The sequence below is a fragment of the Carettochelys insculpta genome, chromosome 32, assembly GCF_033958435.1.
Source record: "Carettochelys insculpta isolate YL-2023 chromosome 32, ASM3395843v1, whole genome shotgun sequence".
NCBI classification, from domain to species: Eukaryota; Metazoa; Chordata; order Testudines; family Carettochelyidae; genus Carettochelys; species Carettochelys insculpta.
In genome coordinates this window covers 9,516,292-9,532,822 of record NC_134168.1, presented here as the reverse complement: position 1 = coordinate 9,532,822, position 16,531 = coordinate 9,516,292, and the positions used below count along the sequence as shown (strand labels likewise).

Below are 16,531 nucleotides of genomic sequence, written 5' to 3'. Positions count from 1 at the left end.
CAGTGCAAATAACATACAAACACAATAAGCCTTTCCCAAGGGTACCCCAGTATCCGTTGTTGAGGGAGGCAGAAGAGGGCATTAAGCCTGTAATCTCTTCCCTTCTTGAACAAGGGATACTTGTTTACACAACCTCACCATGTAACACACCTATACTACCTGTGAAAAAGGAAGGAAAATTTAATAACCAGGGTAAACAAATCTATAGGTTTGTGCAAAACCTGAGAGCCATCAACAAATCTGTAATCCCCAGGTTTCCAGTAGTACCTAACCCTGCTACTATTCGTTCCTCTGTTGCACCCACATCTAAATGGTTATCTGTAATAGATTTATGTTCTGCCTTCTTCTCTATTCCAGTGCATGAGGATTCCCAGTTCCTCTTTGCCTTTTCTTTTCAGGGTCGTCAGTTAACCTGGACACGTCTTCCCCAAGGTTATTGTGAAACCCTGTTTTCTCAGTTTCTGAAAGCTGATCTTGATTCCATAACTCTCCCCTGTGGGTCTGCACTAGTTCACTATGTGGATGACGTGTTAATTGCCAGTGAGACTGAGGAAGAATGTAGAACTGATACTCTGCATGTGTTAAAATGCCTGGCTGAAAGAGCTCATAAGGCCTCCAAAGCCAAATTGCAATTTGCTAAACAACAGGTTCAGTACTTGGGACATTTACTTTCAGGAGATGGCCACCAGTTAACACCTGAGCGAATCTCACAAGTACTCTCCATTCCTCGCCCATTAACCAAATGTCAGGTACGCAAATTTCTGGGTGCTGCTGGATATTGCAGACAATGGATTCCTAATTTTTCTGTGCTCACCAGACCCCTGACTGAGCTACTCTTAGATGCAGCCTCTGATCCTGTGGAATGGTCTACAGATTGCGAATTTGCCTTCCTTTCTCTTAAAATTCTTCTCCCGCAGCCCCCAGCACTTGGGTTACCCGACTATCTGAAACCTTTTACCCTATTTTGTCATGAGCAGGATGGAATTTCCTCAGGGGTTCTCTGCCAACCCTTTGGGTCCACACTGTGCCCAGTAGCTTATTTTTTAGCAGCCCTGGACTCAGTAGCCCGTGGGTTTCCACCCTGCCTACGAGCAGTTGCAGCTGCTGCTGAATTACTTGAAAAAGCTCAACCTATCACATTAGGACACAGTGTTATCCTGCAGGTCCCCCATGCTGTCTCCTGCTCTCTTGCAGCAACACCGCACCCAGCATCTGTCTGTTCAGAGACAGACCCGCTATGAAAAAGTTATCCTTCCTTCTCCAAGTGTTGTCATTCAAAGGTGTAATGTGCTTAACCCAGCTACTCTTTTTCCTTTACCCTCTGATGGTGAACCTCATATCCACGACTGTGAAGAGCTGCTTGAACACTGTGTTAAGCCTCCCGTTGATCTGTCTGATCAGCCCCTGGAAAATGCAGATCTGGTATTGTACACTGATGGGTCATGTCAAAGAAATCCATTTGGTGAACTAGAGGCTGGGTGTGCCGTGGTTTCAGATAATGATGTTCTAGAAGCATTTTCTCTCCCAGGTATCAGATCAGCTCAAGCAGCTGAACTTATCGCTTTAACCTGTGCATGTCTCCTGGCTTCTGGACAGTCTGCTGCTATTTACACTGACTCAAAATATGCTTTCTCTGTTTGTCATGCTACAGGACAAATTTGGAAACAGCGAGGTTTCCTTACCTCCTCTGGCTCTGCTATCTCCCATGGTCCCCTTATCTCCCAACTTCTCGATGCCATTCAGCTCCCTACGTCCCTCTCCATTACCCATTGCCTGGCCCACACTGGTGCCACTGATCCTGTTTCTATGGGTAATGCAAGTGCTGATGCTGCGGCCAGACATGCAGCAGCAAATGGACCTCCGACTCCTTTTCACATTCTGGTCTCTCTTTCTCTCCCTGTTTCTTTGCAGGACCTGATAGAGCTACAGAAGGCTGCTCCACCTGCAGAGAAAAATCTCTGGGAGGAAGCAGGCTGCTCCTAATCCCCAGCAGGGATCATGGTTGCACCTGACGGTCGCCCGGTCGCCCCGAGATCTCTTACACAACAGCTTGCTCAGGTGTCTCACCAGATGACACACATGAGCAAAAGGGGGGTGGCCTCACAGATCCTAAAACAATAGTATGTCCCAGGCGTGCACACAGAAGCTGCAAGGATATCTAATTCATGTATGACTTGTAAGCAGTTTAATGTTGCAGGAGGAGAAACTACAGCTCCAAGCGCCACTCCATGGCCAGAAGGACCATTTCAGTATTTGCAAGTAGACTTTATTGAACTTCTGAAATGTATGATGTATCAGTATTGCCTTGTTATAGTGTGTTTGTTTAGTGGCTGGATTGAGTGTTTCCCTTGCAGAAAAGCAGATGCTGTGACTGTAGCTAAGAAGTTGTTGACTGAGATCATTCCCAGATTTGGCGTGCCCTTACGAATTGATTCTGACCAAGGGAGCCACTTCACTGCGTCCCTTATGACTGCTATGTGCAAGGCTTTAAATGTCTCTCAGCAGTTCCATACCCCATACCACCCACAGGCCAGCGGCCACACAGAAAGAAGGAACCTTGACATAAAACGGCGGTTAGGGAAGATCTGTGCTGACACCGGACTGAAGTGGCCAGAAGCCCTACCCTTAGTGCTAATGCATCTTAGAAATACACCTAATAGAAAACACAACCTCACACCCCATGAAATAGTCCCACTGCCATGAGTCAGCCAAAGACTATCACCCCCTAGAGTTGTAAAAAGTTTAAGTGAGGAGTTTGACTCTTTAACCGAATTTGTTATCCAACTAACTAAGCTTGCTTCCAGCTTACATTTGCAGGTGAAAGAAGCCCTCCCAGTACCTACTGATGTACTGTGCCACAACATCCGACCAGGTGACTACGTGCTTGTGAAGGAACATCGCAGAAAGAACTGCCTCTCAGCCTGATGGGAAGGACCGTTCCAAGTACTGCTTGTCACCCACACAGCAGTAAAGGTAAAGGAGCGTCCCTTGTGGATCCACGCAAGTCATGTACACCGAACTGTAAAGCCGGCACAGCTGATTGACCCCGTCACCCAGGACCCCTCCCTGGAGGAATCACCTGAGGACAAGGTTCAGCAGACCGAGGAGGCAAACTCCCAAGCCAGACTGCTACCAGACAGGCCCCCACTGGGAGCTTTAAGATACAAACTGAGAAGTAGAACTGTGCCACCAAAGAACTGCAGGTAATCCTAACACCCTGTAACTTTCATAAAAAGGAGACTTCCTGCAGTATTGAGTGAATTAAAAGACTACGAAATCTCGAAGAGTGCTTGCACAGGCAAACAATACTAAATGACTGAGCTTTACTAAGGAGGCTGTTGTGCTATTTGCTTACTGATTACTGTGCTATTACTATCCTTTCTATTTTAAAGCTTTAAGATACTATAATAAGATGGGTTAAGTATCTTAGCAGAAGAATAATACCTAATATTGTCCAAAATAGAATTAGAGTGATACTCCTGTGGAGTATCAAAGGGGGGATTTGTGGGGGAAAAAGGAAAAAGAAAAACTGCTGTAGGGGTTAAAATTTTACTTTTCCACAATAACCAGACCCCACTCTGTGAGAGGAAATTAGGGGGTCATCTGCACCTCTTTGAAGTTCTTACCTTGTCGCTTAGAGACAATTTACGCTAAAGACTCCTTTGTTTTGGTCATCATGTACCTTTGATGGGTAAACTGAAGTCAGCAGAGCTGGTGTTTGCAGACAGATCTCAGGAGAAGTTGGCTGAGACTTTGCTATGTTAAAGAAGACAATAAACTACCAAAGTGTCTCAACAAACTGTATAAAAAGGCCTGAAAACTGATTCTCAGTGCTCCCACTTCTCTGGAAGCTGGCAGCCTGCAGATATGCAAATAAACTTTCCTTTTGGATCTCTCTCTTGCCTCACTGCTTTGACCTCCAGCCTCGGACCTTTGGGGAACTCTGTACCCCAGGGAAAAGTGGCTTCCCCGACAATATCCAGACCAGTACAGACTCAATATTGAAGGCACAGAGAACCAAAAACAGTAAGCAAGAAGGACAAATCAGAAAAAGATAATCAAGGTGAGCAAATCAGAGAGTGGAGGGGTGGGGGGGAAGGTCAAGAATTAGATTGAGCCAAATATGCAGACAAGCCCCTATAGTGACTCAGAATGTTCCCATCACGATTTAAACCATGTGTTAATGTGCCGAATTTGAATATAAAAGCCAGCTCGGCCTAATGTGATAGGTTGAGCTTGTTCAAGTAATTCAGCAGCAGCTGCAACTGCTCACAGGCAGGGTGGAAATCCACGGGCTACTGTGTCCAGGGTTGCTGAAAAATAAGCTACGGGGCAGGGTGTGGACCCAGAGTGTTGACAGAGAACTTCTGCTGTGATTCTGTCCTGCTCATGACAAAAATAGGGTGAAGGGTTTAGTATAGTCGGGTAAATCAAGAGCTGGGGGCTGCGAGAGAAGGGTTTTAAGGGAAAGCAAAGCAGATTCACAATCCGGAGACCAGTTCGCAAGATCAGGTGCTGACTCTAAGAGTAGCACAGTAAGGGGTCTGGTGAGTCCAGAGAAATTAGGAATCCATTGTCTGTGTTGCCTCTTCCTCGAGGTGGCACAGTGGCAGTTCGTGCCCGGTGTGCAACACTGGCCCAATAACACACCGAGAGTGGAAGAGATTAACCTAAGTACTTTATTTGGTATTCCAAAATAGCGTGCAGGGGGATATATTCCACAAAGCCTGCCCATCGTACAACAAGAAGTGAGCAATACTTATACCTCCTCTCCTCCTTTGTTCACCTCCCTCCCAACAAACCAGGGGAGAGCTTCTCATAATTCCCTTATCCACTCCTCCAGCTCAAACTGAATTCCTACTGCTCATATGACATTCCGCTTGGTAATTCCCTATGGAGCAGGAGGTAAAGTTCCTATAGATTATTAACAGAAGGTAAGTTACAGGGAGGTAGAGTTATTCAGTCGTATAGAACATGAACAGCATTCCATCAAGAAAACAATGCTGAATTTCATGAGAATATGAAGGAGGATTCACTAACAATGCTGAATACAATATTGAACTTCATGGGAACATCAGTAGGCATTCATTTACAAAACAATGTTTCTATGAGAACAGAATATAACATTCCCCCTGCCACCATCTGCAATATCCTGAAGCACCCATGAATTTGGGGACCTGACGTTTGGTTAATGGGCGAGGAACGGAGAGTACTTGTGAGGTCCGCTCAGGTGTTAAGTGGTGGCCATCTCCTGAAAGTAAATGTCCCAAGTACTGAACCTGTTGTTTTACAAATTGCAATTTGGCTTTGGAGGCCTTGTGACCCCTTTCAGCTCGCCATTTTAACACATGCAGAGTATCAGTTTTACATCCTTCCTCAGTCTCACTGGCAATCAACACATCATCAACATATTGAACCAGTTCAGATCCACAGGAGAGAGATATGGAATCAAGGTCAGCTTTCAGGAACTGAGAAAACAAAGTAGGGCTTTCACAGTAATCTTGGGGAAGACGTGTCCAGGTTAACTGATGACCCTGAAAAGAAAAGGCAAAGAGGAATTGGGAATCCTTATGCACTGGAAGAGAGAAGAAGGCAAAACATAAGTCTGTTACAGAGAACCATTTAGATGTGGCTGGAACAGAGGTAAGAATAGTAGCAGGGTTAGGTACTACTGGAAACCTGGGATTACAAACTTGTTGATGGCTCTCAGGTCTTGCACAAACCTATGGACTTGTTTACGCTGGTTATCAAATTTTCCCTCCTTTTTCACAGGGAGTATAGGTTTATTACATGGTGAGGTTGTGTAAACACGTATCCCTTGTTCAAGGAGGGAAGAGATTACAGGCTTAACGCCCTCTTCTGCCTCCCTCAACAACGGATCCTGGAGTACCCTTGGGAAAGGCATGTTGTGTTTGTGTGTTATTTGGACTGGTGTTGCAGAGGCAAGCAACCCAACTTCATTTGTGTCGGCCGTCCACAATGTCTCTAGGATATCTGAGATTCCGATGAGAGTAGTAATGCCATCAAAGCTGGAGTCTGATAGGGAAGAATGTCAACAAATATCCCTTCCTCTCTACAATAGAGCTTTGCTCCCAATTTACACAACAAGTCACGTCCCATAAGGTTTGCAGGAGAACAGGGAGAGAACAGGAAAGAATGTTCAGCTGACAAGGGCCCAGGAGTCACAGGTGTGGTTTCTGAGACTGGAGGGGGAATACGCTGACCTCCTATTCCCACAACATTCATCAGAGAAGAAGCTTTTTGGCGGGAGGTTTCAGATGGTCTAAAAGTAGAAAGGGTAGCTCCAGTGTCAAGGAAAAATGTGTGGGGATGTCCGTTCACAGGTATTGAGATAAAAGGTTCAGGAACTTGTGGGGAAGTCCGAAGGGGTAATGTGAGGACCACACGGCACTGTTAATAATTACAGGCATAATGTTGGTCCTTTCCCAAGCGGCTAACACGTGGGGATAGTCTGTGGAAGCAGATCTTGGCTGCTCGGAGGATCAGGCCAGGGAGCAGCAGCAGGATTGAGCTGTCTCTGGTGTTGTAAGAGACCCCGATTTTGTAGTGCCATGTCCTGCTGGCATTTGTGGCATTTATTTTTCCAGTGGCCATTTTTGCTGCATTAATGACACTGCCCAGTTCTTAGGGGTCCCTGGGGCTGAGCTAGTGAGCGTTGCTGTTGTTGTTGGGGAAAGTTCAGTTGGCCAGAAAATGGAATAAAGTTTCAACTTCTAGGTGACAGCGGTGCATAAGTTGGGCGCTGGTTAGGGTTCTGCTTTTTCTGCAGATCTGCTAGGCCATTAGAGTTGTTTCTAAGTCCTTTTTCTTTGCTTTGTCAGCTTGCAAGCTTTCCCAAAACTGTATTGCTGCCCCCTGAATGTGAAGGATTGTGTGCTCTCTCGAGCCTACAACGTTATTTTTAATCCTGTCTCTGATTTCAGGGAGGAGATTGTCCACTACAACTGCAATAATAATGGGACGATTACCTTCCACTTCTGGGTCAATTTGGGAGAATTTTCGAAAGGCACACAGGAGGCGTTCAATGTATGAGACAGGAGGTTCATCTGGCTTTTGCTTAACAGCTTGTATTTTTGACCAGTCCTGCCGCACTGGGACAACCTCTATAATTGCATTAAGGAATCCCTTCAAGTCATTGTTCAAATCATTTTGCTCATTATCATTAGTTGGGGGGGGACCAGGGAGAGGATCATTTGGCCGTTGAGCACCCTCATGAGGTGGGGCTGCTAACTGAGCTTGCCGAATTAAAGCTGCATAATCATGTGGAGGCAGATTACCTCTTAAGAGCCAGTCCATGTCCCGATGAGCGGGGTTATAAATGTTAATAAGCCTTTGTACTTCCTCACGGAATCCTTGGGGGTCGTCTTGGACAGGAAGCAAAAAGCTCTTCAAGTTTAAAATGTCAGCAGCAGCCCATGGGATGTGGATCCGCTGTGGAGCCTCTCCTGAAGCCCCTGGAAACATTCTAAGGGGAGCCTCTATGACTTGTGATGAGTTTCCCTCATCAGAAATATTAATGGCTGGTGACTCTTGTGAGTTCTTACATAAAGTTGGGAAGCAGCGTCGCTGAAAGGAGACTTCAAATGGGTGAGCACCCTTCGCAATGATAACAATGTTTGTGTCCGTGCAAATTCCGGTTGGCTTCCAGCCAGCTCTAAGCAACTCAAGGTAAAAGCTAGGAATCAAGTCCTGAAGAGTATGTTCCCTTAGGGGCTTAATGGGTTCATAAATCATATCAGGATGTCCCGGTTCAAGTGGGGTGAAGGGTGCTTCTCTCTGGCGCAGAGATGGGGCCTGCTCTGATTGATTAGACAGTGTCTGGCTTATTTGTGCAGAAGAAGCCTGATCTGGTGGAGGCGGTGGATGTGTGGGAGGCAGGGGTGGCGGTAAACAGCTGTCCACAGATCCAGAAGGTCCTCTGGCAGGTCAGGGACTGGGGCTGGGGTCGCCTTACTCTCAGGCAACTGAGGATAGAATTGTGCCATTGCTGAGTAGAGTGGGGGGCACAGACGGTGATTCTGGGGAATCGGGCTGTTTCCTTAGAATACCCAATTGTTTCTGCAGCTTTTCAATAAAGTCTTTCTGGCTCGCCGTTATGCTTTGGTGGTGGTTCTTTTCTGCCACATCCTCCCAGAGGTACCAACATTCCATCTGGTTAGGATGTGTTTCCTTGAGGAAACCTCTAAGATAGGTAAGCTTTTCCAAATCAAAAATGCCCTCTAGTGGCCACTGTTTCCAGGCATTCCCGTAAGCATAGTCATTCCAAATGTTCATCAATTTCTTGTCTCCTAAGTTTCAAACCTGCTGGCAATTTCCCTAGCTCACTGTAAGTTCTGATCATCTGAGACTAGGGAGTCCCAGGCTATGAGATGCCTTTCCCCTCAGTTGGAGACCATCTCGAGGGAGCATTCCCACCCATGATAGCACAGTATCATGGATCACTTGGATTCCCACCCATCCGAGGACAGCACAGTAGCCCAGCAGCGCTACCCTCTCAAAGAGCAGCACAGGCGTCCAGCAACACAACCCTCTCCAAGGATAGTGTGGGAATCCAGACAGACTGTCAGCTTCACTCACACTTCTTACGTGCTGGGGAGAAACCTCCCTTGCTTTCAGCAGCTGTTCAGTAGCACTGACAGTGCCAGTGCAGCTGCGGTTCTGTTCCGGACTTCACTCACTCAAAACCATGCGCTTGGACTCGCCACCAGTCAGTCAGCACCAACCCAATACCTTATGTTAGCTTTTCCCAACGTTTTAAATCTCTCTCAAGCCTCCTGGAGAAAATTTAGGAACTAAAGATGACTCTTACCGCCAGCTGGTTCAGTCGGGGACGAGAACTGGGAGAGGAAAAAGGAGATTTTAAATGGATCCCTTCCTCTTCAAATGCATGCTGTGGCCCGATCCTGTTCCTCATCGTCGACCTCTCCAGCTGGATTTCCAAGCGATCGTGCTCACAACGCCAGTTATCGAGGAAGCCACTTTCCACTGGGGTACAGTGTCCCACAAAGGTACGAGGCTGGAGGTCAAAGCAGCGAGGCAAGAGTGAGACCTAAAAGGCAACTGTTTTTGCATGCACGCAGGCTGCCAGCTTCCGAAGAAGTGGGAGCCCTGAGAATCAGTTCTCAGGACTCTTTCTCTCTGAACTTGAAATTATCATCAATGAACAGGCATCCACACAAGACCCCACAGTACGAAACTTTTCCAGTGCCAGACAAGATATCTATAAAACACACTTCCTCTAGCTACAAAAAAGAAGACAGAATAAATTTTCTTCATTACTTCATTCCTCAGGATACTTCAACCACAATAACAGTAGCTCAACCAACAACGTTGTTAACCTCTCAAACTACCAACTCAGCCCCCACAGAGGAGTCTCTCTTATCCCGGGGTCTTTCCTTCTGCCCTACTTCCCCCACGAACTTAATACAATTCTGTGGGGACCTTGAAGCCTTCTTTCGCTGCCTCCGTCTCAAGGAATTTTTCCAGCACACCTAGCAACAACAGTCTGACTCTCTCGATCCCCCCTACCAACAACAAAAGAAGAAGAACTCTACGTGGACTCCCCCTGAGGGTGGTAGTGAAAGTCTGGACTTCTCCATACACTGCTTCCGCAACCGTGCTCAGTCTGACATTATACAAAAACAATGCCAAAGGAGAAACAATCTCAACTATGCTGAACGCTATGCTGTCCAGAGTCTCAAAAAGAACCAAGACATCATAATCAAACCAGCTGACAAAGGGGGTGCTATTGTCATCCTGAAGAAGTCAGACTATGAACAGGAGGCAGCCAGACAACTCTCCAACACCACATTTTACAGACCTCTCTGCACTGATCCCACTTTGGAATTCTAAAGGAAATTACAGCAACTACTGAAGGAACTTCCTGCTGCTACTCGGGACCTCATTAACTCAAAACACACCATCTGAGCTGCAGCCTGGATTATTCTATTTACTTCCCAAAATCCACAAACCTGGAAACCCTGGACGCCCGAACATTTCAGGTATTGGCACCCTTACCACCGGACTATCCAGTTACATGGACTCCCTCCTCAAACTCTATGCCACCAACGCTCCCAGCTATATCCAAGATACCACTGACTTCCTGAGGAAATTACAAAACATCAGAAAAGTTCCTGATAACGCCATCCTTACCACAATGCATGCAGAGGCTCTCTACACTTATATTCCACATAAAGATGGATTACAAGCAATCAGGAACACCATTTCTGATGCCACCACAAACAATCTGGTGTCTGACCTCTGTTACTTTCTTCTCACACACAATCATTGCTGTTTTGGGGACAATTTAGACTTCCAGATTAGTGGAACTGCTATGGGCACCCGCATGGCCCCACCACATGCTCATATATTTATGGCTCACCTGGAACAACGATTCCTCAGCTCTCGTCCCCTATTACCACTCCTCTACTTAAGATACATTGATGACATCTTTTTGATTTGGACCCATGGGACAGAGGCTCCAGAAGAATTCCACAGAGACTTTAACAATTTACACCCCATCATCAACTTATGCCTCGATTACAACATGCAAGAGATACATTTCCTGGACACTACAGTACTAATCAAGGATGGCCTGATCAGTACCACACTGTACCGAAAACCTACCGATCGCTATACTTAGCTACACCCTTCCAGTTTCCATCCTGCACACGTGACTAGATCCATTCTTTACAGTCAAGCTCTTAGGTATAATGGCATTTGCTCTGATCCAACTGACAGACACCAAAAACTACAAGAACTTGACCAAATATTCATAAACCTGAATTACCCACCAGGAGAAGTAAAAAACCAATTGACAGGGCCAGACGCATACCCAGAAACCAGCTACTCCAAGATCAGCCCAAAAAAGCCAAGAACAGAACACCACTGCTCAGCACTTACAGCCCCCAACTCAGACCACTGCAACGAATTCTTAAAGCCCTACAACCTAATCTTAATCAGGATGCTAGACTCCAGAAGGCCCTGGGTGACATGCCTGTTCTTTCCTACAGACAACCTCCCAACCTCACGAAGATCCTTACTAACAGCCATAGTCTATACCCCAGGAACACCAGTCCTGGAACCTTTCCCTGCAACAAAGCCCGCTGCCACCGTTGTCCACATATCTTCTCTGGAAACACCATCACTGGACCTAACCAGGTTACTCACAGAATCACTGGCACTTTCTCATGCTCCTCTACTAACATCATATATGCCATCATGTGTCAACAACGTCCAGATGCTTTGTATGTTGGACAGACTTCTAACTCCCTTAGACAAAGGGTCAATGGACACAAAACAGACATTAAAACACTCCAGATCCACAAACCACTTAGTCGATATTTTAATGGAATGGGCCATTCTGTCAATGACCTCAAGGTATGTGTGTTATTGAAAAGAAATTATCGCTCCTTCGTAGAAAGGGAAGCGGACGAATTGACATTTATATTCAAATTCGGAACATTAACACATGGTTTAAATCAGGATGTGAACTTTCTGAGTCACTCTAGGGGCTTGTCTGCATACTTAACTCAATCAAATTCTTGATCTTCCCCCACCACCACCCCTCCACCCTCTGATTTGCTCAGCTTGATTATCTTTTTCTGATTTGTCCTCCTTGCTTACTGTTTTTGGTTGTCTGTATCTTAAATATTGAGTCTCTTCTGGTCTGGATATGGTCTGAAGAAGTGGGTCTGTCCCACGAAAGCTCACCTAATAAACTATTTTGCTAGTCTTTAAAGTGCTACTTGACTGCTTTTTGTCTTGATCAGGACTCTTTATACAGTTTGTTCAGACAATTGAGTAATTAATTGTCTTCTGAGACATACATATGTTAAAGAAGAATTGTCCTGAGAAGTGTCTGCAAGCCTCTGGCCACACTGGCTGTGATTTCTACCTGGAGGTCTGACATAAGGCATAGAAAACAAGCACATGCACACTCTACATTCTTAGCAACTACATGAGAAACAACAAAATGTTTCCACATTTGTGGAGTACCAACACAGATATAAAGAACGTCCTTGTAATTGAGTCCAGAAATTCCTTTCGGGAGAGGGCGTCAGCTGCCTCATTTGAGACTCCGGAAATGTGCTGGACGTCAAGGTCAAAGTTTTGGAGTGCCAAACTCCACCGAAGGAGTTTCTTTTTGGTTCTTTTGATTGAACGAAGCCATTGAAGAACAAAATGGTCAATCTGAAGATGGAAGCACCGTCCCCAAACATATGGTCTTAGCTTAACTAGCGCATATACAATCACATAGCTCTCTTTCTCTGAGACAGACCAGTGGCTTTCTGTTTCAGACAATCTTTTGCTGAGAAATAGAAGAGGGTGAAGTTGTTGATCTGGTCCTTCCTGCATCAGAATTGCTCCTACTCCCCACTCAGAAGCATCTGTGGTAACAACAAAAGGCATATCATAGTCTGGGGTCCTCAGCACAGGCTCAGACATCAGAGCCATCTTGAGCTGGTTAAAAGCTTCCCAGAGGTGTTTCATTGCCCTGCCACGGAATTGGTCCCAGAATCAGTGAGGATCTCTGAGGGCCCACCTACCCTGGCAAAGATATCTGTCAGTGCCTGGGCCATGTTCCTAGCTGTCATGCTGCCTAGGGCCACGGCTTCCAGCCATCGGGTGGCAAAGTCCACTAGGGTCAATATGAACTGTTTCCCTCTGGGGGCTTTCTTCTGGAATGGATCCGTAATATCCACAGCTACCCATTGGAATGGGACCTCTATGATGGGGAGGGGTTGGAGAGGTGCCTTGATCCAGTCTCGGGGCTTCCCCACCTACTGGCACATCTTGGAAGTACGGACATAGCTAGTGGCCTCCTGGCCCATCCCCTCCCAATAGAATAGGATAGACCTTCTCAACCGGGCTTTCGTTCGGCTCACCCCAGCATGGCCACTAGGATGATCATGGGCTAAGCTTCAGAGCTTTTCCTGGTACTTAGTAGGGACCACCAACTGTCTCTGAGGATGCCAGTCCTCTTGGTGCCCATGGGAAAGGGACTCCCGGTTTAAAAGTCCTCTTTCTACCACAAACCTGGTTCTGTTCGAAGGGCTGAGAAGCAGTGGGTCATTTCTGGCCACCGTCCAAGATCCTTGGAGGGTCTCATCTGCTTCTTGTTCTGCCTGGAACTGGTCTCTGAGAGGTGCAGATGTCAGATCAGGTCCCACAAGAGGCAATGTAGGAGCAGAGGGCACCTGTACAGAGGAGGGATCACTTTCTTCCGGGGTATGGGGGAGCATTGTAGCTTCAGCTGTCACCGCCGACTCCATGGTGTCCCCCGTGACCAACTCTGACCCTGGCACTGGCTGTGCCACCCCCTCTGGGTCTGGAGCCAACCTGGCCTGGGGCTCAGGAACTGGGTCACAGGCCGTGTTTGCAGCTACTGCTCTGAGTTCAGGCACCATCACTGCAGGGTCCAGGGTGTCTGGGTATACAGCCTGATCCCTGTTGGGCTCAGGAGAGGTTTTAGGTGTGGAGGTCTGGTTAGCCTTGCTTCGTGTGACCACTCCCACCCTCTTAACCTGGTTCACGTGGTTGGCTAAATCTTCCCCCAGCAGCATAGGAACAGCGTAGTCATCATGGACTGCAAAAGTCCAAGTCCCTGACCAGCCCTTGTACTGCACGGGTAACTAGGAAGTAGGGAGGTCAAAGGGGTTATCCTTGAAGGGTTGAATGGTGACCAGAGTCTGTGGGTCTATGGCCTTGGGGTCCACTAGAGATTGGTGGATCACTGAAACCTGTGCTCCGGTGTCCCTCCATACAACAATCCCCCACCCTCCCACACTCACAGTCTCCCGCTGCTCTGGGGGGATGTGTGAGACATCGGGGCCTGAGGCTTCTGGAGGCAACACCAGAGTGATGAGCTGCAGCCTATTGGTACTCTTGGGACAGCTGGCCTTGACATGCCCCATTTCATTCCATTTAAATCATCGCACCATGGGTGCACCACTGGAGCGGGGAAGGTTCCCAGGGGATGGAATGGAGGGACGGGGGAACCCCAGAGTCTTGCTGGAGGTGTGTCGGGCTCTTTCCTGCAAACTGGGGGTCTGGATGGTCCCCGGTTGTTGAAGGTCCCTCTCGGACTGCTCTCCTGGCTGCTTTTCCCCCTCAGCTCAATCCATTGGGCACTGAGTATTCCTGCCTCTCTTCGGTTTTTCGGTTTTCCATCCAGGATGTATCCTCTAATTTCTCCCGGAATCCCCTCAAGGAAGTGTTCCCTCTGCATCAGGAGAGATATTTCTTCCCAGGTGTGGGCTCTCTCTCCAGAGAGCCATGTTTCCCAGTTTTTTTAGTCCACGACTGGCATGTTTGGGGAAGGGTATGGTTGGGGTCCACTTGGAGGCCCTGAAGCGACACCGGGCCTGTTCAGGAGTGAGTCCCATCCTGAGTCTGGCCTCTTGCTTAAACAGTTCATAATCTTTCGCCATGTCCCCTGGCAGGTCAGCTGCCACCACTAGTGGAGGACCAGTGATTCGTGATCTTAAGTCCATCATGTACTGACAAGGAGGAATGTTGTACCCATGGCAGGCCCTCTCAAAGTTGAAGAAAAAGTCCTCAACATCATCCCCTACTTGGTACACGGGGAGTCTCCTGGGGGGCAGAATGGTGATGGGGTTGTTGGGTGGAGTACCTGAAACATCCGCCCGCTTTGCTTTTTCCAGTGCAACTTGGGCCTCTAGTTCCGCGCTCCTCGTCTCTGCGGCTACCTCGGCCAGCTTTACTTGTGCACGTCTGTCCTCCATCTGCATGAGGAACTCCATCTCTTTGTCAGTTAGAGTCTGGCCTAAGGCATAATCCCACATAGACAGAGCTGGGGAGGGGGAAGTAGGGGAGCTGCCAGCCCCTCCTGCCTCCTCAAGGTCACTTCCCCTTGGACTCATCAGAACATGCTCCAGTTTCACCTCTCCAGGGTGTGAATCGTCCCTGGAGCTGGACATCTTGCCTTGCTCTGAGGCTGCTTCCACCTCAGGGTGTTGTTTAGGAAGGGTTGGTTTCTCTTGGGCTACTTTGCCTAATCACAAAAGCATTTACTGGGCTCCTTCCCTGCCCTCTTCTAGCTTAACCATCCAGTTGTCCTGAAAGCTAGGAAAAAAATACAAACTCTTTGGGATTGTCTGTGTCTGGATAAAAGTTAACCTTCTGTCTGCCCCACCCTGAGGCAGCACAAGAACAAAAGAGCAAAAACAAAGGGGATAAAAGGAAAGAAAAAAATTGCACATCTTGCAGCACAAAAGAAAAACTTCTGTCCTTTTAAAAATCCTGGGTTCTCAACACCACTGCCACCATGTCATGGCTCCTTCCCCACTCTAGCAAGATAAATGCACAAGTGGGGGCCAGCAAAAGTACCACCAAAACCTCATCTACCAGGGTTTGGTATAAACTTTCCCCAAAAACCCTACAAACCTTAGATTTTGGGGATAAAATTGGCTGCCACCACCCAAGTAATAATAAGGAAACCAGGGAGAGACGACTTGGGTAATCTCAGCCCCAAAAGTAAAAACCAGGACGAAAACATTAACCAATACCAAGTTAATAAAAAGAAAAAGAGAGAACTTTTATTTTGACAACAGTATTTGTGTTGCAAACCTCATGACTAGATTCCAAAGTTACAAAGAAAGTAAAAGAACATTTCTAAGAAGGGCCCAGACATCAGACCCCTCTTCCCAAACCATAAAACAATCAAGCCTTATGGATCTATCTAAACTTTACCCCACTGACAGAAGACTGGAGGGCCTGTTCTTGGAGGGAGATATTCTGTGTCTCTCTCCCTCATGGCTGGAAAGAAGAAGAAAAGAAAGCAGAGAACAGAAGAGGGAGGAGCCAAAATTCAATTCTTACCCACATTCCTATAGGCCAACCCCACCTGGCTAAGGAGGTTAACCCTTTTACTCCCAGGCTGCTGGCTAACCCTCATGATCATCACATGGGCCCTCCCCGCTCGTTCCCAGTTCTGACCCAGGGGTCCTGTGTGGCTGGTGGCAGGTGGGGAGGGTCCCCCTTGTTATGAGCACTGCAGCTCTTCCCTGGGTCACTTCCCCAGACCAGTCCTCCCACCTGTACCTTCTCCAGGTAGTGGCCGTGGCAGGAGCAGCAGCAGCAGCAGCAGCAGGAGCCTGTTCTTCCTTCTGGCTTGGCTGCTCCTGTGTGTTGAGCCCACTTAGCCTTTCCCACTATCCCAGGGCCTCCTGGGCAGCACTTTAGCCCCTTGTGGATGAGCATTGCTCTCCTCCTCCTGCTGCCTCTGGAAAACTCCTTGTTCTGCTGTGTTGTGTTTCTCTCCTCTCCTCCCCTCCCCCTGCCTCCAGGACAAGGCTTCTTTGAAAAGCTGAAATAGGACCAGGTGGCCCAGTTCTCCCAGGGCAGCCTCCTCCCCAGCTGCTCACACCCTGCAGGTCTCCTGGAAGGTTCCTGCAGGCTGCCTTGGGAACCCCCACGCCCCAATGGTCGGGAGGTGCAGTGCTGGGGGTGGGTAGCCCCTGTGGGGCTGTCTTCTTGGGGACCCCCC

The 16,531-nt window shown here is 47.7% G+C and overlaps 1 long non-coding RNA gene across 1 annotated transcript; it reads right to left on the bottom strand.

The window, feature by feature from the left end:
• Positions 1 to 5,435: 5,435 nt before the first annotated feature.
• On the bottom strand, positions 5,436 to 15,784 carry LOC142004778 (uncharacterized). The gene is made up of 3 exons (XR_012643033.1): positions 15,736 to 15,784; positions 8,831 to 9,037; positions 5,436 to 5,534 (listed from the first exon to the last, which is right to left on the bottom strand). It is a non-coding gene; the product is annotated as an uncharacterized LOC142004778 (long non-coding RNA).
• Between the last annotated feature and the right edge of the window lie 747 nt (positions 15,785 to 16,531).